General features: G+C 47.4%; 1 long non-coding RNA gene across 2 annotated transcripts; it reads left to right on the forward strand.

Moving 5' to 3' along the window:
* The first annotated feature begins 683 nt into the window (after positions 1–683).
* LOC147959960 (uncharacterized) lies at positions 684–22,224 on the forward strand. Of its 2 annotated transcripts, XR_015611009.1 has the most exons (4): positions 684–833; positions 2,427–2,501; positions 10,952–11,011; positions 22,017–22,224. It is a non-coding gene; the product is annotated as an uncharacterized LOC147959960 (long non-coding RNA). The 2 variants fall into 2 exon arrangements; XR_015611008.1 differs by lacking the exons at positions 10,952–11,011; positions 22,017–22,224 and adding an exon at positions 3,806–4,114.
* The last annotated feature ends 1,001 nt before the right edge of the window (positions 22,225–23,225 follow it).

A 23,225-nucleotide genomic window follows, 5' to 3' on the forward strand; every position in this document is an offset into this window, starting at 1 on the left:
TAACAAGTGAAATTCTAAACTTCCCAAACATGAAAACTAAAATGTCCATCATGTGGAAAATAACCCCCAACTAATTTTGGTGTTGGAGCCAACCTTTTTCAAAATGTTTAAATTCCCTAAACTAAATAAAAACAGTGGAAGAAATAACAATTTAATTGCTTATTAAATTATAAAATATTAAACTAACTTATTTTGGGTCCAAACCAGGTTTGGCAGTGGCCTATATTAATGATACTAATTTAGGTGCTGAATTGGTATTTTATAAAGCTGTAATAAATGAAACTATAGTAGAAAACAAAAAATAGAAAACAAATAAAAAGAAAGACTAAAACAAAAAAGGAAAAAGAAGAAACGCCCCACCGGCTCACCTGGCCCGGCCGGCCCAACCCCACTTCCTCTGTTGCCTTCCCCACGCACACTGTTCGGCCGACCGAACAGCGCGTGCGCTGAGCCGGGTCGACCCCGACCACCTCGTTGTCGTCGGTGGGTGGATAAGATCGCCACGCCGCGCCACCTCGGGTTCCCCTCCATACTCCTCTCCCTCTCCCTCTCCCCTCAGGTCCACCTCGCCGCTTCCTTCTCCCCTGAGCGCACCCGAGCCGCACCGCCATGGCCGCCGTCGCCCTCACGCTCCCCGTCGCCCCCGAGCCCAGCTAGTCCGTCCACGACCCCACCATGCTTGTCTACATCGTCTACGCCCACCGGACCGAGCCTGGAGCCACTGCAGCGTCGCCCGCGACGCCGTCTTCTTCCTCTGCCTCGTCGGCGAACCTCGTCGATTCCGGCGCCGTCTGCAGCTACTATCCCCCGACGAGCCTTTCTTGTGCTCCACGGTGAGATCCCGCTCGAAACCACTCTCCTTACCCTCCATATTCATGCTCGTAGCTGCTGCCGCCATTGTCATTGCTCTCGCCGCCGCTGCCAAGCTTGTCAACGCTGCTGTCGTCCGTTCCTGGACCAGCCGAGCACGCCATCATGCTCATGGCATCACGTAGAAGCCGTCCAGCCCGTCAACTCGTCACACGCAAGGCCGTGGCCGCGAACCCACCGAGTCCGAGCTCCGGCAGCCGCCTCTGCTCGACGCCGTCGCCATTGTAGATCACCTCCGCCGATGCGGTTCGCTCCGTTGATCGCGCGCGAGCACCGGCGTTTGAATGCACCCACGCGCACTTCGAACCGTGCCCTGTGGCGCTTCTTCCAGTGAGAACCGAGCTCCCGCGGCCCGTAGATGCGCCTGGCCTCGCCGGCACCGGCCGCTGCTCGCTCCCCTGCTCTGCTGATTCTCTTGCTACTGCTGCAGGGCCGCTGCTAGTTGCGCTGCTGTTGCTGCTTGCCGCACTGCTGCCGCTTCTTTCCTTGTCGCCGCTGCTCGTGCACAACTGCAGTCGCTGCTGCCTGCTCCTCTGCTGCTACTTTGCTCACTGCCGCCGCTTGTACTGTCGTCGTTGCCTGCTGCTGTTGCGACCATCCCTGCCCGCGCCCGCCTAAGCGTGCTACGCCGCACATGCACGCCGAGCCACGCCCGCTCCCATGCCTTCTGCTGCTAGCTTCGTCCGCCGTGGCCTCAGTGACCGTGCGTACACACCAGCCATGGCTGAGCTCCCGTGCGAGTGTGTGTGTGCTATGTGTTTGGTATGTGCACTGTAGCGCTAGCTAGCTTTTCAAATTATACTATGAGTAACCATTTAGACAGCCCCTAAACTACGGTTAAACAACTCTTAACAAGGCTATGGAAAATATCAGTAGAAAGTATACTTGACAAACTTCATTTTGTTCCACTGGACCAAATCCTTTTGATGCATGGTTTAAATCCTACGAAAATCACAAAGTTCAATGTTCTGTTAACAGAAAAGCCGAAAACTGCTTTATATTCATAGCTACTTTAGAGCTGTTGGTGATCAAGCTATTGATTTCTATCATGGATGAAATTGGTACTAGCATGTAGATCACAGAAAACTGGTCAAAATTGATATAAGTCACCAAATCATAGGATGTACAGATCCATAGTTGTATCATTTTGAAAATAGCTAAGTGATGTTAAAACTGACGAATTCTCAGACTTAGCAAAATTTCAGGGATTTTCAAAATATTGTTTAAATCTTTGAAAAACTGTAGAAAATAATCTGTAACTCGGATGAAAAAGTTTTTTTATATGAAAGTTGCTCAGAACGACGAGAAGAATCCGAATACGCAGTCCGTTCGTCCGTCACACATCCCTAGCATAGTGAACACACAATTTTCCCCCTTCGGTTCATCTGCCCGAAAACCCGAAACACCGGGAATACTTTTCCGGATGTCCCCCCCTTCGCCGGTGTCGCCTATCCCTACGTTAGGTCACCCCTAGCACAACGTATTGACGCATCTTGCTTTGTGTTACATTTGATTGCTCTGATATTTATTGTTTCTTCCCCCTCTTCTCTCGCTAGACACCGAGACCGACGCCGCTGCTACCCAGTATGACTACAGTGTTGATGATCCCTCTCTCTTGCCAGAGCAACCAGGCAAGCCCCCCCCCCTTGATCACCAGATATTGCCTACTTTCCTCTATACTGCTTGCATTAGAGTAGTGTAGCATGTTACTGCTTTCCGTTAATCCTATCCTGATGCATAGCCTGTCCTTGCTACTACTGTTGTTACCTTTACCTGCAATCCTAATGCTTAGTATAGGATGCTAGTTTATCATCAGTGGCCCTACATTCTTGTCCGTCTTCCATGATATACTATCGGGCCGTGATTACTCGGGAGGTGATCACGGGTATACACTATATACTTTATACATGATACATGTGGTGACTAAAGTCGGGTCGGCTCGTGGAGCACCCGCGAGTGATTCATGGATTGGGGGCTGAAAGGACCTTTGTCCGAACGGCCCTCTTTGTGGATTTTTGTGGCAAAGCGACAGGGCAGGTTGAGACCACCTAGGAGAGAGGTGGGCCTAGTCGTGGTCGACGTTCGCGGTTATTTCAAGATAACACGTTTAACGAGATCTTGGTATTTGATCTGAGTCTGGCCACTGGCCTATACGCACTAACCATCTACGCGGGGACAGTTATGGACACTCGACGTCGTGGTATCAGCCGAAGCCTTCGTGACGTCAGCGACTGAGCGGCGCGTGCCAGATTGGACTGGAACGCCTGCTAAGCTAGGTCTGCTTCCGGCCGCCCTCGCAACGTGCAGGTGTGTCATGGGCGATGGTTCCAGACCCTTGCGCCATAGGATTTAGACCGGCATGCTGACCTCTCTGATGTGCCTAGGTAGGGCTGCGATGTGTTGATCTTCCGAGGCCGGGCATGACCCAGGAAAGTGTGTCCGGACAAAGGGGATCGAGCGTGTTGGGAAATGTGGTGCATCCCTGCAGGGAAGTTGATCTATTCGAATAGCCATGTCCCTCGGTAAAAGGATGATCCAGAGTTGTACCTTGACCTTATGACAACTAGAACCGGATACTTAATAAAACACACCATTCCAAGTGCCAGATACAACCGGTGATCGCTCTCTAACAGTGCGACGCAGGGAGGATCATCGGTTAGGATTATGCTATGCGATAATACTGGGTGAACTTACCATCTACTCTCTTCTTCTACTGTAAGATGGAGGTTACCAGAAGCGTAGTCTTCGATAGGACTAGCTACCCACCTCTTATTCCGGCATTCTGCAGTTCAGTCCACATATGATACCATTAATCCTTTCGATACCAATGCATACATATGTAGTGTAGCTCCTTGCTTGCGAGTACTTTGGATGAGTACTCACGGTTGCTTTGCTCCCTCTTTTCCCCTTTTGTATACTCGATTGCTGCGACCAGACGATGGAGCCCAGGAGCCAGACGCCACTGTCGATGACGACTACTACTACTCGGGAGGTGCCTACTACTACGTGCAGCCCGCTGACGACGACCAGGAGTAGTTTAGGAGGATCCTAGGCAGGAGGCCTGCGCCTCTTTCGATCTGTATCCCAGTTTGTGCTAGCCTTCTTAAGGCAAACTTGTTTAACTTATCTCTATACTCAGATATTGTTGCTTCCGCTGACTCGTCTATGATCGAGCACTTGTATTCGAGCCCTCGAGTTTCCTGGCTTGTAATATGATGCTTGTATGACTTATTTTATTTGTAGAGTTGTGTTGTGATGTCTTCCCGTGAGTCCCCGATCTTGATCGTACATGTTTGCGTGTATGATTAGTGTACGATTGAATCGGGGGCGTCACAATGAAGAAGCATGAGTTTCGCAACTTGCGCCAAGGAGGACGGACAGTTGGGCAGTATGTGGAGGACTTTATTAAGCTAGCACGTTATGCCCCAGATGACGTTGCTACGGATGCAGCTAAGCATGCGATGTTTCTGGAAGGACTGAATGATAAGTTGAGCATGCAGTTGATGGTAGCAAGCTTCAACAACTACCAGGAGTTGGTAGATCGTGCTCTTATGATTGAAGAGAAGCAGCAGCAAATCGAGAACCGCAAGAGGAAGTATGGACAAGGTAAGTACAATCCCGGAGATCAGTAGAAGCCACGTTTTACCCCTAGACCGGGAGGACATTTTCAGCATACCCATGGAGGAGGTAGCTCGCACAATCATAATGGCCCCAAGAATGGTAATGTGAATGGAGGAAGCAACGACCAGAACCGTACCAACCCATCAACCCCAGCCAAGAGAGACCTAAGCCAAGTCACTTGCTTTATGTGCCAGAAGATCAGACATTATGCAAATGAATGTCCTGAATCCCAGAATGAAAATGGCAATGGAAACTCTGGGAAGAAGCCGAACCCTTTCAATAGGGGACAGGTGAACCACGTAAACGTGGAGGAGGTTGAAGAGCAACCGGATGCAGTAATAGGTAAGTTTTTGATTAAGTCTTTTACTTCAATCATCCTTTTTGATACTGGTGCATCACATTCATACATCTCAAGGGGATTTGTGGATAAGTATAAACTGTGAACCCAAGCCCTTAGGTCACCCATGTTAGTAACCTCACCTGAAGCAGAATATATGGCTAGTCTATGGTGTGATCGGTTACCATTAAGGATTGGTAACTATGTATTTCCTTCGGACCTAATAGTATTGAAATCTCAAGGATTGGATGTGATATTAGGCATGGATTGGTTATCGAGGTATGAAGGGAACATTGAATGCGCCAGTAAGTCAATTTTACTTACAACGTCAGAAGGAAGAAGGATCAAGTATGTATCCCGACATGTGCCAAAGAGGACTCAAGTAAATTCCCTAACAGGAGTTGTGCAGGAGGAAGTACCAGTGGTGAAGGATTTCCCTGACGTATTTCCAGAGGAGTTGCCAGGCATGCCACCGGATAGAGATATTGAGTTTTTGATTGAGCTTTTGCCAGGCACAGGGCCAATATCTAAGAGACCATATAGGATGCCCGCAAAGGATTTGAAGGAGATTAAGAAGTAGATTAAAGAGTTATTGGATAAAGGATATATTCGCCCAAGTTCTTCACCTTGAGGATCGCCAGTACTTCTAGTGGAGAAAAAGGATGGATCTTTAAGAATGGTTGTTGATTATCGAGAATTGAATGAAGTAACCATCAAGAACAAGTACCCACTACCGATGATCAATGATCTGTTCGATCGATTGCAAGAAGTTAAGGTATTTTCCTAGATCGATCTGCGATTAGGATACCATCAGTTGAAGATCCGAGAACAGGATATACCTAAGACAACTTTCACCACCAGGTATGGGCTGTACGAGTATACCGTTATGTCATTTGGCCTGACTAACGCACCGGCATATTTTATGAACATGATGAACATAGTGTTTATGGAGTTTTTGGATAAGTTCGCCGTGTTCATTGATGATATCCTAGTTTACTCGAAGAATGAAGAGGAGCATAAGGAGCATTTGCATTTGGTACTTGAGAAGCTCGGAGAACATCAATTATATGCCAAGTTTGGCAAATGTGAATTTTGGTTGAAGGAAGTTGGATTCCTCGGACACTTTATATCCGGAGAAGGTATAGCAGTAGATCCCACCAAGGTTGACATTGTGACAAATTGGGAAGCACCAACAACAGTTGGAGAGATCCGGAGTTTTCTTGGACTCGCAGGATACTACCGTAGATTCATTGAAAATTTCTCGAAGATTGCGAAGCCTATGACGGAGTTGTTGAAGAAGGATACCAAGTTTAAATGGACTGAGGAATGTGAGGCCAGTTTCCAGGAGTTGAAGAAACGTTTGGTTACATCACCTGTGTTGATTTTGCCGGATCAGAACAAAAATTATGAAGTGTATTGCGACGCTTCATGTCGAGGACATGGAGCAGTACTTATGCAGGAAGAAAGAGTTGTTTCATATGCCTCACGACAGCTTAAGCCTCATGAGTTGAATTATGCCATGCATGATTTGGAGTTAGCAGCCGTAGTGCATGCATTGAAAACTTGGAGACATTTTCTCATTGGAAACCATTGTGAGGTGTACACGGATCATAAGAGTTTGGAGTACATCTTCACACAGAAGGAGTTGAATCTCAGGCAAAGGAGATGGTTGGAGCTCATCAAGGATTATGATATGAGATTGCATTATCATTTCGGAAAGGCTAACGTAGTAGCCGATGCGTTGAGTCGTAAAAGTCATGTCAACACCTTAATGACGGGAGATTTACCAAGGGATTTAGCCGAAAATCTTCGAGAGCTATGTTTGGAGATAGTTCCGAGAGGCTATGTAGCAGCATTAAAGATTCAATCTACTTTGATGGATAAGATTAGAGAAGCCCAGAAGACTGACAAGGGGATTGCTTCTATTAAGGAAAAAATGAGCAAAGGAAAATTTAAAGGATTTCGTGAGGATGAGCATGATACCTTATGGTTTGAAGACCGTGTTTATGTGCCCAATGACCCGGAGATCAGGAAGTTAATTCTGCAGGAGGCCCATGATTCACCATATTAGATTCATTCAGAAAATACCAAGATGTATTTGGATTTGAAGGATACTTTCTGGTGGACCGGAATGAAGAAGGATATTGCGGAGTATGTAGCAGTTTGTGATGTATGTCAGAGAGTAAAGGCAGAGCATCAAAAGCCAGCGGGATTGCTACAACCATTGCCAATAACCGAATGGAAGTGGGATAAGCTAGGCATGGATTTTATTACGGGTTTGCCCCAAACTCGTTCAGGCTATGACTCGATTTGGGTTGTAGTCGATCGTTTGACAAAGGTAGCTCATTTCATCCCAGTGAAGACTACCTACACCAGTGCTAAGTTGGCAAAGATATACATGACCAGGATCGTATGTCTGCACGGAGTTTCGAGGAGCATTGTATCAGATAGAGGAACCCAATTTACCTCAAAGTTCTGGAATCAGTTGCACGAAACTTTGGGTACCAGGCTAGAGTTCAGTACAACTTTTCATTCGTAGACAGATGGCCAGACCGAGAGAGTCAATCAGATTTTGGAGGATATGCTGAGAGCTTGTGCGCTAGATTACGGATCTAGTTGGGACGACAATTTGCCATATGCGGAGTTCTCTTACAACAATAGTTATCAATCAAGTTTGAAGATGACCCCTTTCGAAGCCTTGTACAGAAGGAGGTGCAGGACCCCATTGTCGTGGGATGAAGTTGGAGACCGTCAATTGTTTGGACCAGATTTGATTAAGGAGTCTGAACAGAAGGTGAAATTGATTCGCGATAGGCTCAAGGTAGCCCGATCCAGGCAGAAGAGCTACGCAGATCCGAAACGCAAGGAGACAGTTTACGAAGTCGAAGACCGAGTTTATCTTCGAGTATCTCCACTTCGAGGAGTTAAGCACTTTGGAGTTAAGGGAAAGTTAGCGCCACGTTTTGTAGGACCATACAAGGTTTTGGAACGTATGGGAAGAAGTAGCCTACAAGTTGGAATTGCCCGAAGGATTGTCAGGAGTTCATGATGTATTCCACATTTCCCAGTTGAAAAAGTGCCACGCAGAGATGGCTGATATACCGCTGAGAGATACAATGCCGCTGGAAGCGATTTAGTTGGACAGTGATTTGACTTATGAGGAGAAACCAGTCAAGATTCTTGAGTATGCCAGCCGAGTCACCCGCAGCAAGGTTATCAAGTTTTGCAAAGTTCAGTGGAGCCACCACACCGAGGATGAAGCCACCTGGGAGCGAGAGGAAGATCTGCTGAAGGACCACCCTCACCTATTTTCTAGCCAACCCGAATCTCGAGGGCGAGATTCATCTTAAGGGGGTAGGTTTGTAACATCCTAAATTTTCAATTGAGTCAATATCACTGGGAGTCATACAACTTGCGTTTGATGTGCAGTTTGGTTCTAAAACTTGCAAAATACGGAATTGCGATCATATAACTTGTTCGCACATTCAAATACGGTGCTTCCTCTCGTATCTGGACGTATGGCCTGTACATGTGGCCTACCAGCATGGCGTAGGCCCACCTGTCAGTGGCGGCTGGAAGCATTTTTTTCCAGATAACTCCCTTACATTTTATTTACTCACGTACAAAATCAGTTAAATAAAATGAAAAAAAGACACCGCAGTGTGGATCAAAGGAATGATCCCCTACTAAACAACTAGCATGTTTAGCCACCAGATCAATAATGACTCTTGTTAAACTTTCACAACTATACATGATATGTCCTTTGAAGACCATACAGAATAATATCTAAATCTGAACGAAAGATTGTGAGCCCCATGGTTCAAACCTTTGTGTCCTGCAGGTGGCTGGCTGCATGTGCATGGGCTAACCATCTGACCATGATGACACTTGTTACTATAAAGGGACCCAAATCTTTGTTGTCTAATTTTTTTTCTTTTACTTATGTAAGAAAACAGCATATATTTTTTTTAAAAAAATTAACAATTTATATTCTCATGTATTTTGTTTTTTCTTTATGTTGCCTTTGCATTTTACATTGTTCACAATTAGCTGAAGACAGATTTGATTTTTGTTTCTTAGAGATAAATATAGATAAAAGTGTTTTGTGTTGTATAGTTTCAAGTTTATGAGCCCCAAGTCCAGCCAGCTATATATAAATTTTCTTTTGTGGGAAAGCTATATTTAAAAGTTAGGTACTGTGTGCAAATTTGTAGTCTTAGCCACCCTTTTATTATCTACTAGGGATACTGCCAGCTCAACCTAAATATAGTAAATAATCTTAAGCTACATCACGATGAAAAGTTTCACTATTCCATAAAAAATTTAGAAAAAACATAATTTAGTTTTGGATAGACATGACATAAGAACTGACAACATAAATATAAAATTTGCGAGGTCTGACAGCATAAATGTTGTTTGTCCATTTAAAACATGAAGTGTGATAGGTTATCCCACTCACACGCGACCTTCATTCAGAAGGTAACAGGTTCGAACCATGGTGCTCGCGTCTTCCGTCTAGATTTAAAATTTAGTATAATTTGTACAGTCCATATGTATAGGATATATAGTTGTTTTTGTAAATACTAAGTGTCTAGCCTGCTTTGTCTGGTGGTAATGTATGTGAGTAACTGGGCTGCAGATTGTGGGATCAAATCCCTATTGTTGCAGTTTTAAATTTTATTTGAGGAATTTTGTGTGTAAATAAATAAAATGAAAGGGAGTTATCTGAAAAAAAATGCTTTCGGTCATTGACAAGCGGGCCTACGCCGTGCTGGCACGCCACGTGTGCAGGCCGTACATCCTGAAATGGTAGAAAGCACCGTATTTGCACATTGAGACAAGTTAAGTGACCAAAGTTCCGTATTTTGCAAGTTTTAGAACCAAACTGCACATCCAGCACAAGTTCTATGACTTGCACTGATATTACCTCTTTTCAATTTGGAATGTTATACATTAGATCATCTTTGCATATCATGTTTTATTGCATTTTGGTTGATCCTAGAAATTTCACGCAACTCAAGGACCCTCGGAGAGAGTTGGGGATTTCGTTATTTTCATATTTGAGTTTTCCCAAATTTGGAAAAATAGGATCATTTGATTTTATTTATTTTATCTTCAGTTATTTCTATTACAAAAATATGAGAGAGGGAATAAAATGACTTTCCCAAAATAAATAAATATTGAGGATTTAATAATAAAATCAAATAAGATTTTATTTTGGATTTATTTGCCATTTTATTTGAATTTAGGAAAAATGCGCGTTTTTCAAAATTGCATTTAGGGCACAAATAAATGTTCATCATGTGCGTCTTGATTTTAGAAGCCGGGGAAAATTTATTTCGGAATTTTTGGAGTCCGATTAGTATTTCTTTTGTTTGTTTTTCTGCGCGAAAATTATTAAAAAAAAAGTGTGAACCGACTTAGAGCCGGTTTCAGCCCGGACTCCTACCGGTCGAGCGCTTTATATAGCACCACCCCGGGGCCCGATTAACCCATGCCGCCGCCCCGCAAACCCTAACCCTAGCCATAGCGCCCCAGCCGCCGCCGCCCGCCGAGGTTGACCGCCGCCGCCGGTTTTTTTAGAAAACCGTTGGGTCTTGCCGGTTTTTGTTTGGTTTTTTTAGTTTCCGTTTTTTTAGTTAGATCGGTTTTTTTTCGGTTTAGTTTAATTAATGAGTGTTCGCTCGTTCGTTCGTTTTAATGAACGCGTTCTTTGTTTAGATCCAGATAACGAACGTTCGTTCGTTAATCTGCTCATCGTTTTTCTTTTTCTCGGATTATTCCGCGATTGTTTCTGATCGTGATTTCTGATCCGATTTTTGATCTAGTATAACTTTTCGCTTGTTTATCGGAATCAGGCGATTCAAGCGCCTGGAGTTTCATCTCGAAACCCTCTTTCCATTTAACAAACTCAAACAAGTTTTTGCCTCTATAAAATTTGACCTAGATCCAGAATAGTAAACGAAGCTTGTTTCTTTTGCCCTTTTTCTTTCGTTGCTTCGTTCGTTTTGATTCTTTTTGCCAACTGGAGTTCTTAAGTTGAACTTTTTGGTTAGATCTCTTATTTGAGTTTTACCTATGCATTAGATGAGTACTTATTGTATGCTTGTTTGTTTGTGATAGAGTACCCGGAGTGCGCCGCTTGCTACTTCGAATCGCTAGGTTTCGCGGATCATCAGCAAGGCAAGTAACACTTTGATCATACCTCCTACTACCCAGTTTTTATTGCATTAGATCAATCCTCACACATTGCATGATTAGGATCTAATTAAATTGTGGGTTTTGGGGAGTAGATGGGTAGTACCTGAGGGAGTCCTGGATTAGGGGGTGTTCGGGTAGCCGGACTATACCTTCAGCCGGACCCCTGGACTATGAAGATACAAGATTGAAGACTTCGTCCCGTGTCCAGATGGAACTTTCCTTGGCGTGGAAGGCAAGTTTGGCGATGCGGATATTCAAGATCTCCTACCATTGTAACTGACTCTATGTAACCCTAACCCTATCCGGTGTCTATATAAACCGGAGGGTTGTAGTCCGTAGGCAATCAACTCCATATACAACAATCATACCATAGGCTAGCTTCTAGGGTTTAGCCTCCTTGATCTCGTGGTAGATCTACTCTTGTACTACCCATATCATCAATATTAATCAAGCAGGACGTAGGGTTTTACCTCCATCAAGAGGGCCCGAACCTGGGTAAAACATCGTGTTCCCTGCCTCCTGTTACCATCCGGCCTAGACGCACAGTTTGGGACCCCCTACCCGAGATCCGCCGGTTTTGACACCGACATTGGTGCTTTCATTGAGAGTTCCTCTGTGCCGTCACAATCAGGAAGGATGCCTCCTCCCGTCTTTAAAGATGGCGCCGTTGCTAAGGGAGCCTTGGCTGTCGGCCAAACCCTCCGGCTAGGTGGTTTCTTCATGACCGCCTGTTCGGCTGTTGCGCCGACGGTGACCTCTCGGGTCATCAAAAGCAACCTACACGTCAGCTCGGAGCCCGTCGAGCAGCTAGATCCAATGGAGCTTTCTTCCGTAAACGAGCTCTTGGATCGCATCGCCGCCCTGGGGGTCGCTACGGATTACGACCAGGTTGGGCTTAAACCCGATCTAAGAGAAATTAACTCTCCCCAAGTCACCCACCACGTTGCCGTGGTAGAGACGCTGTGCGGCGACCCTTCATCTATTTTAAGGAGTAGCTACGTCTGAATTCCCGACCCCTCCAAGCCGGATACCCGCGGAGGGGGAGATATAACTCAAGACCTGAGCTTAGGATCAGGCAACGGGCCAGATTCACTGGACAACATCCAAGAATCCGAACTTCAGAGTTCGGAAACTCTTCGGCCTCCGAATCTTGGATTGGGTGAGGTTTCAGATTCAACGACACCCGCCCACCCAATCATAAGCGATCTCTCCCAAATCAGGCAGAGGCCCGAGGAAACAGTACATCATTACTGGGCCAGATTCCTCCTGGTTATGAACAGGATAAAGGATTGCCGCGAGGGAGACGCAATCTCAATTTTCTATAGTAATTGCACGGACGAGGGAATCCTTAACGCCGTAAGTCGTCGTGATATTACACGCTTCGCTGACTTGGCGTCCATAGTACAAAAATATTGTGCGATGGAAAGTGCCTGGAAAACCAAAATAAAATTTTGGGATAATCCGGCCTTGAATAGTAATCCCGTCCGAACTAAGAGGGTGCATCATCATAGGACACCCGGGATAAACACCAAAAAGCCAAAACCCTCTACAGGGCATGGAACCGTACTGGAAAGGTGGCTTGATGGACCCTGTAGAATTCACAGTACAGAGGACGCCACACCAACTCACAGCCTTAGAGCATGTTGGGTACTCCGGCAGGTGGCCAAAATTGGCGAGGACCTCTTAATTCTGGAGGCCGCAGAAAGCCAGCCCGAGGACACCAGTATCGTTCTCACAGTCTTCGAGACTTTCGCATCAAACAATATGCGAAAAAGAACACTCCGCAGCCTCGCCGAAGTCTATCAAGTTGCAACAATAAATCCATGGAGCGACACTGTTATTAACTTCAATGCAAGTGATGAACCTAGATTCCGAACAGCCTGAGCACCAGCCGCATTGGTCCTCAGTCCCATAGTGGACGGCTTTCGCCTCACCAAGGTGCTCATGGATGGAGGCAGCGGACTGAACCTCATTTATGAGGAAACCCTTCAAAAAATGGAAATAGACTGGAACCACATCGAGCGAAGCAGCACAACCTTTAGAGGAATAATCCCCAGTCGGGAAGCGCGCTGCACAGGAAAAATCACACTAGATGTGGTGTTCGGCACGCCGGATAATTACAGGTCCGAAGAAGTCACGTTTCAAGTGGCCCCATTTAAGAGCAGATATCACGCTTTACTAGGGCGGGAAGCATTCACAATCTTCCAAGCAATACCCCATTACGGGTACATGAAGCTTAAGATGCCCGGGCCGAATGGAATTATCACTCTAGCTAGTGATCCGGACATAGCACTCTGCGCCGAAAACAAGACGGCCACGTTAGCCCTTGAGGCGCTATCCGAAGCCTTAGTGGCCGAGGAACTGACTGCGCTGCGCTCCACGGTTAACAGGGATGATGTGATACTCAATAAGAGATCCAAATCCACATCCTTCAAGCCAGCCGACAAAATAGTCAAATTCCAGGTCCATCCAACGGACCCCAATAAAACAGCTTCAATCGGGGCACGACTGAACCCTGATGCAGACGCCGCACTACGAGAGTTCCTACAAGAGAACTGGGACATCTTCGCCTGGCACCCTTCAGACATGCCAGGGATCCCACGCAGGCTGGCCGAACATAGCTTAAATATCCTAAAAGGATTTAAACATGTCAAACAAGCCCTTCGGCGTTTTTCCGAACCCAAGAGACAGGCTATGGGAGAGGAGCTAGCCAAGCTATTGGAGGCCGGATTCATCAGAGACATAAAACATCCGACTGGCTAGCAAACCTGGTGATGGTACCAAAGAAGGACAAATCCTGGTGCCTGTGTGTCGACTTTAAAGACCTTAACAAGGCTTGCCCAAAGGATCCCTTCCCCCTCCCCCGCATCGATCAAATTATCGATGCCACCGCAGGACACGATTCGTTGTGTTTCCTCGACGCATACTCCGGTTACCATCAAATCAAGATGGCAGAATCAGACCAAGCTGCAACAGCATTCATCACACCATACGGCCCATTCTGCTTCAACACAATGCCCTTCGGGCTAAAAAATGCCGGCGCAACATATCAGCGCATGATTCAGACATGTCTGGCAAACCAGATCGGCAAAACAGTGGAGGCGTATGTGGATGATGTGGTTGTCAAATCAAGACATGTTGAATCCCTAGTAAACGACTTGAGTCTTACATTCGATAACCTCCGACAATATGACATCAAGCTCAACCCAGAAAAATGCGTCTTCGGCGTTCCAGCCGGAAAGCTCTTGGGCTTCATTGTATCCGGTAGAGGAATTGAAGCAAACCCAGCCAAGATCCGAGCTTTGTCACAATTGGATGTCCCAAAGGACCTTAAACAAATACAAAAATTAACCGGGTGCGTGGCGGCTTTAAGCCGCCTCATCTCCCGCTTGGGAGAAAAGGCACTACCCCTTTATCGCCTCTTTCGGTGCACCGAACACTTCGAGTGGACGGATGCCGCCACGGTCGGACTTGATGAAATAAAAGCCATATTGGCAACAAACCCAGTCCTGGCCGCGCCAATCACCGGCGAACCAATGTTATTGTACATTGCAGCAACACACCAAGTTGTCAGCGCAGTGCTCGTTGTCGAGCGGGAAACGGACGGACACAAATTCCCCCTTCAAAGGCCGGTCTACTACGTGTCCACTGTCCTCACTCCATGCAAATCACGGTACCCGCATTATCAAAAGATTGCATACGCGGTATTCATGGCATCCCGGAAGCTATGACACTACTTTCAAGAGTGTTCCATAACAGTAGCCTCGGAAGTGCCACTAAACGATATTATCAACAACCGTGATGCAACGGGCCGGATTGCAAAATGGGCCCTCGAGCTTCTCCCGTTCGATATAATCTATAAGCCACGGCGAGCTATTAAATCGCAAGTTTTGACCGACTTCGTCGTAGAATGGACGAAGGCCGAGCTCCCTAAAGAGTACGGCACATATTCAAACTGGATTATGCATTTCGACGGCTCCAAAATGTTGGCCGGACTGGGGGCTGGCGTCGTCCTGACGTCCCCCACAGGAGACACAATCCAATATGTGCTCCATATCATGTACACGGATTCCAACAATGCAGCTGAATATGAGGCCCTCCTACATGGTCTCCGGATAGCAGTATCCATGGGTATCCAGCGCCTAGAGGTACGCGGGGATTCAAACCTCGCGATATCCCAAATAAATGGAGACTTCGACGCCAAGGACCCAAAAATGGCAGCTTACCGCAACGCCGTCCTAAAAATGTCAGCTCGGTTCGAAGGGCTGGAGTTTCACCATATAGCCCGAGAAAACAATCAAGCAGCGGACGTCTTGGCACGCATCGGAGCAAAACGCGATGCAGTCCCCCCCCCCAACATCTTTTTGGAAAGATTGTTCAAGCCATCCGTAGCATGGGAGGGGGAACCCGCAAATAACAGCCCGGACCCAGCCGCACCACTCGACGCCGAACAATCTGACACAATTGGAGGCTCTGCCAATGAAATTACACCTTCAGCCCACGTAATAATGGCGGTTATCGCCCCGTGGACAGAACCATTCCTAGCCTACCTTACTAGGCAGGAACTCCCGGAGGACCAAAACGAGGCCCGCTGCATAGTGCGGCGATCTAAAGCCTATAGAGTCCATGAGGGAGAACTTTATAAGAAAAGCACTGCCGGAGTCCTTCAAAGGTGCATCTCCGAAGAGGAAGGGCAGAACCTTCTGGCTGAAATTCATGCCAGACTCGGTGGTCACCACGCCGCTGCTCGGTCCCTTGTTAGCAAGGCTTTCCGTACAGGCTTTTATTGGCCGACGGCCCGGGCAGACGCTCAGGACCTAGTCCAACGATGCGCTGGTTGCCAACTTTTTGCCAACCAAAGCCATATGCCACCCACCGCACTCCAAGCTATACCCATCACCTGGCCTTTTGCGGTCTGGGGGCTTGACATGGTCGGACCCCTTAAAGGTGGGACCGATAGGAAAAAATACTTACTGGCCATGGTGGATAAGTTCACCAAATGGATAGAAGCCAAGCCTGTTAAAACGGCCGAATCCGGACCTGTGATAGACTTCATATCCGGGGTTGTACACCGTTATGGCGTCCCCCATAGCATCATAACCGATAACGGTACAAACTTTACCACCGATGAGGTAAAACTCTGGTGCAAAAACATGGGCATCAAGCTCGATTATGCTTCCGTCTATCACCCACAAACCAACGGCCAGGTCGAACGCGCAAATGGTCTTATCATGAGCGGCATTAAACCCAGACTGGTGCGGTCCCTCAAGGAATCTAACACGCACTGGGTAGAGGAGCTCGACTCCGTGCTATGGGGGCTGCGGACCACGCCAAATCGCACCACCGGATACACACCATTTTTTATGGTGTACGGCGCAGAGGCAGTTCTGCCCTGCGACATAATTCATGACTCACCTAGAGTGCGCATGTACGAAGAAAGAGAAGCCGAGCTCGATCGGCAGGACAACTTGTACGCCTTGGAGGAGGAGCGTGACGTGGCAAAAGCCCGTTCCGCATTTTATCAACAACAGGCCCGAAGATATCAAAGCAGAGAAGTACGGGCCAAAAATTACAATGTTGGCAAACTAGTTCTACGCTTGCCGGATAAGAAAAAGGACAAACTCAAGCCCAAGTGGGAAGGTCCATTCATAATCGACCAAGTCCTGACTGGTGGGGCGTACCGCCTGCGAGATGCGTCGGATAACCAACTCGAGCCGAACCTGTGGAACACCACCCGTCTCCGAAGATTCTATGCCTAGCGCCGGACTCTGTGTTCGTCTCCTTCCTCTGTCCATTTTTTGCATTTTTTGTCTTACATTTCTCTCCTTCCCCTCTTTTCTTTTATAGCCCTTAAAGGCTCATCTAGTGACGCGCCACTCGCGCTCATTAAACCTGGGGGCTTCTTTAACAGAAGCTTATTTATACGGGCTTCACGCCCAACACATGCGTCAAACTTCCGCATGTACCTTTTTCTTCACCATTATATGCATCGATATGACTTAAGTTTTGGCCAAGCTGGGTTGCTTGGCTCCTGTGCTTACCCCTACGTTCCCGATTGTTCGGCTAGGCGGTAAAGGGAGCACCTCTGCGATTGTTACTGCCGGGTCAGCCGGATGTGTACCTTAGACTGGGTGAAGCCGAAAGCTAGCGTTCTTAAGGGAATATTCGGTCGGTGAAATAAAAGATGATCTTTTTACTCATTTTATGCGCCCCAGATGCTTTTTCTGCGTCTTTTCACGCAGTCCGGACATGCACTTTAGGGCATGCCTCCCAGCGAAAGAAACCCTTAACGGAACTATTCTCTCTGGAAGATGTTTCTTACTAACCATGTAATATAACATAACTAGTTGGGCACTTGTTTGATAAAGCACTAATGACCCCTACGCCTGGTCTCCACGCATACCCCGGTTCTTATATAACCGCTATGGTATTCGGACACACTCCGGACCGTCAGGTCCCGAGGTTGAAGCGAAAAGGTCGGCAACGACAAACGATCTACAATCCGGCTAGAAGGCATTACACATGTCAATTCAAAATTACATAGTCATTCTGACTGATTGTATTCCTCTTCTATACCATCTAACAGGCTGTCTAATTTACAGTCCTACTGGGAATACTTCGCGGCTAACTCTACTTGGCCGTATACTAAGCTTACAGGGATCTCCTTCCCGTCAGGCCCCACTGGTCCGACCTCGGCCATGTGGTTTGGGTCAGACTTCGTAAGTCTTCACCATGGCCCAGGCCTCCCTAGCGCCTTGTCGGCAGGTCGATATCTTCCACAACCGGAAGCACCGCCGAGCTCTCTTCAGCCTCTCCGCAAGCTCTCCAAGGCCCTCGGGCATGGAGTGGGCAGACCATAAAGCTTGGGCAACGCCTCGCATTGCCTGCCGAATTCGCTCGTGCAGTTGCATGAGTTCGGGAAGAAGGTCACCCGTAGAACCGGGCATCTCCTCTGCAGGACGACCTGTGAGCATACCTACAGACATTACTCTATTAGTCGACTTCCTCGCCGAACTCTTTTTTCAAAGTTCGTTCAAGCACTTACTAAATATGCCGCGTCGAAGCCGCTGATTCTCCTTTGTGGAGTCCGACAGCTGGCCACGAACATCTTTAAGTTCGACGTCCAGCCTGGTGTTGGCATCCTGAAGATCATTCTTCTCTCGCCTCACCTTTGTCAACGTACTCTCACCGGCCTTTAGCCGGCGTAAGAGTTGTTGCTTTTCCGGATCAAGTCCGGCGCCATCTGCAACATGATTTGTCAGATTTGCACCCACACCGCACAATACTAATCTTTCAAAGTGTATCTTACCTGAGGGGGTCTCTTTGGGCTCCCCTGCTGCGGCTAGTGCGGCCTCTAGTTGGGCCTTGCACTTTTCCAGCTCCTGGGACAGTACAGTATTCTTCTCTGTAAGAACCTACATATTAAATGATCCTTAAATCAGTTGGTCTAACTATTTCAAGTCTCGGGGGCTACTGGTATATATATATATTTGACCAAAATTTTCTTACCCGTATGTCTTTTACATACTGCTCCGTGGCTCTGGCTAAACCATTTTGAGCGGCACGGAGGTACGCATCTCCCGAATTAAAGGCATCTAAGGCCTCTTGGGAGAAACAAGCGTCGTGTAGAACTGTCCGGCGATGCCTGTGGTTCATGGCACTCTCCACTTCAAAATTTGTGGCAGACAGCCTGTCCGCATCCTCTGTCGGAGGAGCGTCCGGTGCGCGCCTTGTGCTCACCTCCGCTTCCTGGCCAGACGTTGGAGCCTGGCTGGTGGTGGCGCTATTGGCAACCTCTCCGGATGTAGTCCGGCGAGGTCTCTTCGTTCTGAAGATAGCACGAACGGTTAATATGCCCTGACAGAATAACGCCAAGGAAACAGAGGGTGCGCTATACCTTTGCGCCGGCATCTCAGTCCAGACTACATTCCTTTTTGCCCCACGGGGCCCTGCGGCCCCTCGTTGGCTAGCTGCCGCAGGTTCGGCCTCCTGCCTCGGAAATCTCCCCTGCAAAACACGGTTGTCGTCAGAAACACCGGAATACGTGAGAGTGGAATCTCTCTCAAGGGAATGAGACTCCGGTTTCTGTCACCTGGGAGGCCGGGATTAACCCTGGGTAATCAGCTGTGATGGCTACCAAGGTATTGTCCTTTCTTAGTTGATGGAACACCCCGTCGATAAGCTCCACCGATATGTCCAGATCCTCTTCGGAGTCCGGATCGAGGGACCATTCTGGGTCCTCGAGCTGTGGAGGGCGGCTGTTTATATACTTTACCACCTGTCGCAGTTCCTGCATTGAAGTCGTTAGACTACATATCTAACCGTGGGAGTATAAAACAAACGGGCAACCGCAGTTGTTCACTTACCCAACTTGGAGGATCGTACATAGTAAATCCGGCCTGCGGGTTGACGCGGAGGAATTCCTCCTTTTCTCCCTTGTACAAAGAGGATAAGATCTTTACTAGAGCGGCAGCTGAGGCCGGCCCCTTACGACCGTAACGGGTGGTGTCATCCTCCCCGTTGAAATCCCACATGGGGTGGCCTCTATATTGAAGTGGCTGCACCCCCCGCATAATGCATGCGGCCATGACTCCAATCATGGTTAGTCCGGAATGAGCCAACAGTCTTATCCGGCCCATCAGGTAAAGGACGTCTCTGTCGCTTTCTCTTTGAGAGCTCCACGGACGCCAGCTCAAGCGTTTCTTCAATGGAGCACTGTTGAACTCAGGGAGACCGACCCGGATAGGGTCCGGTAGTGGGACGTCATCTATGTAAAACCATTCCGAAGGCCAGTCCTCGGACGCCTTCTTTGGGGTTCCGGATAGGTATCCGGTCCCGGCGATGCGCCATACTTCGGCTCCGCCCACTTGGTATATAGACCCCTCTCGAGAACAGGGCACCAGGCAGAATAACCTCTTCCACAGCGCGAAATGAGCCTCAACGCCTAAAAATAGCTCGCAAAGGGCGACGAAACCCGCAATATGTAATACAGAGGCGAGCGTGAGATTGTGCAGCTGGAGGCTGTAGAACTCCAGAAGCCCGCGGAGAAATGGATGAATTGGAAACCCCAGTCCCCTTATTAGATAGGGGACGAGGCACACCCGCTCTCCTTTAGAAGGATTGGGGGTGCTCTCCGCTTGTTTTCCGCCATTGTAGGTGGCGAGACCGGCTCGGACCAGGACCATGTATGCCCGAGGAGAAATCCCTTGGCCTGAAGCGACACTAACTCGCTATGCGGGATGGTGCAACTCTCCCAGTCCCCGGGTTTGGGACCGGAGGGGCGAGGGGAGGAGCTGCGACGGCTGGTCATGTTGGAATGGACCTTTGCTGGAAGCGCTCTGATGATAACTCGCGGAGAGGAGAAGATGTGGTTTGGACCTAAATCCCCATCCCGTTAAATAGGCGGCTCATTTATACGGCTAGGGGTGTGGATGTAAAAATGCCCTGGCTTTTCGCATTCGTTTGACACGTGGAAGATGGCCATTATTGGGCGTGGGAGCCGAGGAGCGCTACATTACAAAAATTGGACATTATTCCTACAGGTACACAGGATTTGGAGAAGAACCCGCCTTGCAATGCCGAACAATCTGCACGCCGGACTCGTCGTCATTGAAGCCTGGTTCGGGGGCTACTGAGGGAGTCCTGGATTAGGGGGTGTTCGGGTAGCCGGACTATACCTTCAGCCGGACTCCTGGACTATGAAGATACAAGATTGAAGACTTCGTCCCGTGTCCGGATGGGACTTTCCTTGGCGTGGAAGGCAAGTTTGGCGATGCGGATATTCAAGATCTCCTACCATTGTAACCGACTCTATGTAACCCTAACCCTATCCGGTGTCTATATAAACCGGAGGGTTGTAGTCCGTAGGCAATCAACTCCATATACAACAATCATACCATAGGCTAGCTTCTAGGGTTTAGCCTCCTTGATCTCGTGGTAGATCTACTCTTGTACTACCCATATCATCAATATTAATCAAGCAGGACGTTGGGTTTTACCTCCATCAAGAGGGCCCGAACCTGGGTAAAACATCGTGTCCCCTGCCTCCTGTTACCATCCGGCCTAGACGCACAGTTAGGGACCCCCTACCCGAGATCCGCCGGTTTTGACACCGACAGTACCTATTACCTGTTTTATTATCAAACCCTGGGAGTTACTTCTACGTTTGCTTACATTGCTATGCTATGCTAGTAGACGTGGATTGGGTGAGTGTATCCATGACAGATGTGAGATTGTTAAAAAATTAATGGTTTATCTAAGGTGGCAACTTAAACACACATCTGGGTGGATTGAGGCACCTGGGTATTCCAACGATTGCCTATTTTCTTTTGGACCGTGACCCAAGCTCAAAGGGATCATGAGATTATTCATACTAGAAACTTTTGTGTGCAGCCACAAGCTACTATGGGCTCTAGCATAGTTGACTAAGTCGTGCGAACTCTTACAGTGGTAGACTAGCAGATGTAGGGGATGTAGGTGGTACGGTCTACCCATTCGTAAGGTGCTAGCGCTTCTGAAAGACTATGTCTCGGTCATCCGTTTCTCAAACACCATGTAGTGCAAGAATCTCAACGGAGGAGATCGAGTCTTGTGGGGAAAAGTGCGCAAACCTCTGCAGAGTGTATAAACTAATCATGGTTAGCCGTGTCCCCGGTTATGGACAACTTGAGTATCTAGTACTTGGATTATCATGTGAATCTCATCATGTTACTCTAATTAATATTGTTGGGTTTTTAATGATGATACTTAATTGGGATTGAGAGGGTGTCTACACTCTCAATGTTTAACAACTACCATGATAGTTAAATAAAATTTATTCCTTTGCAGTAGGGGAAAATTGGCTGTACGCAAAACTGTAACCATAGAGCTTTCCACCAGCCAAATATGCATGTAGTATAGCCTTATTCTTTCATTACTCTCTATGTGTTACTTTGCCAGCATATTCCATGTGCTGACCCATTTTCGGGCTGCAACGTTCATGTTGCAGACTTTTCAGACGACGAGTAAGGTGCCTTTAGGTCATGGTTCTATACTCAGTGATGCCGTTGGAGTTGATGGACTCACTTATCTTCCAAGCCTTCCGCTGTTACCGTTATTAGATGGCCTTAAGCCATATTTTATTGTAATAAGTTCTCTTTTGAGACATTCGATGTAATAAGTGTGTGATTGCTACTCTGTTATAAATCCTTCAAGTACTGTGCGGTGTCAGCATTACTGATCCAGGGATGACACTAGAGCACAGAGATTGGACCGTTTGAGGTCTGGTCGCTACAAAATACCCCTCCACCCACTCTTCATTCATGGAGAGAGACATCAGAACATTCCTACACTTCCAACATTCATTTTCTGAGAGAGAACCACCTACTCATGTGTTGATACCAAGATATTCCATTCCAACCATATGAATCTTGATCTCTAGCCTTCTCCAAGTTGCTTTCCACTCAAATCTTCTTTCCACCAAATCCAAATTAGTGAGAGAGAGTTGAGTGTTGGGGAGACTATCATTTGAAGCACAAGAGCAAGGAGTTCATCATCAACACACCATCTATTACCTTTTGGAGAGTGGTGTCTCCTAGATTGGTTAGGTGTCACTTGGGAGCCTTCGACAAGATTGTGGAGTTGAACCAAGGAGTTTGTACGGGCAAGGATATTGCCTACTTCATGAAGATCTACCCTAGTGAGGCAAGTCCTTCATGGGCGATGGCCATGGTGGGATAGACAAAGTTTCTTCTTCGTGGACCCTTCGTGGGTGGAGCCCTCCGTGGACTCTTGTAACCGTTACCCTTCATGGGTTGAAGTCTCCACCAACATGGATGTACGATAGCACCATCTATCGGAACCACGCCAAACATCTTCATGTCTACATTGCGTTTGCTCCCTCCAAACTCCTCCCTTTACCTTCATGTGCAATGTTTTACATTCCGCTGCTATACTCTTAGACTTGCATGTGTAGGTTGATTGCTTGACTAGTGCTAAGTTGCTAAAATCTGCCAAGACTTAAAAATGGGAAAAGGCTAGATTTTTATTTGGTCAAGTAGTCTAATCACCCCCCCTCTAGACATACTTTCAATCCTACAAGTGGTATCATAGATTTGGTCTCCATTTGGCTTGGTTTCCATAGCGTTTGGTGATCATAGCCTTGGTTTCACAACCTAGGAGAGTATGGCGTCTAGTGAGGGAAATTACCACCGTAGAT

Source organism: Triticum urartu, chromosome 7A (genome assembly GCF_056163025.1).
Source record: "Triticum urartu cultivar PI428250 chromosome 7A, HENAU_Tu73, whole genome shotgun sequence".
NCBI lineage: Eukaryota > Viridiplantae > Streptophyta > Magnoliopsida > Poales > Poaceae > Triticum > Triticum urartu.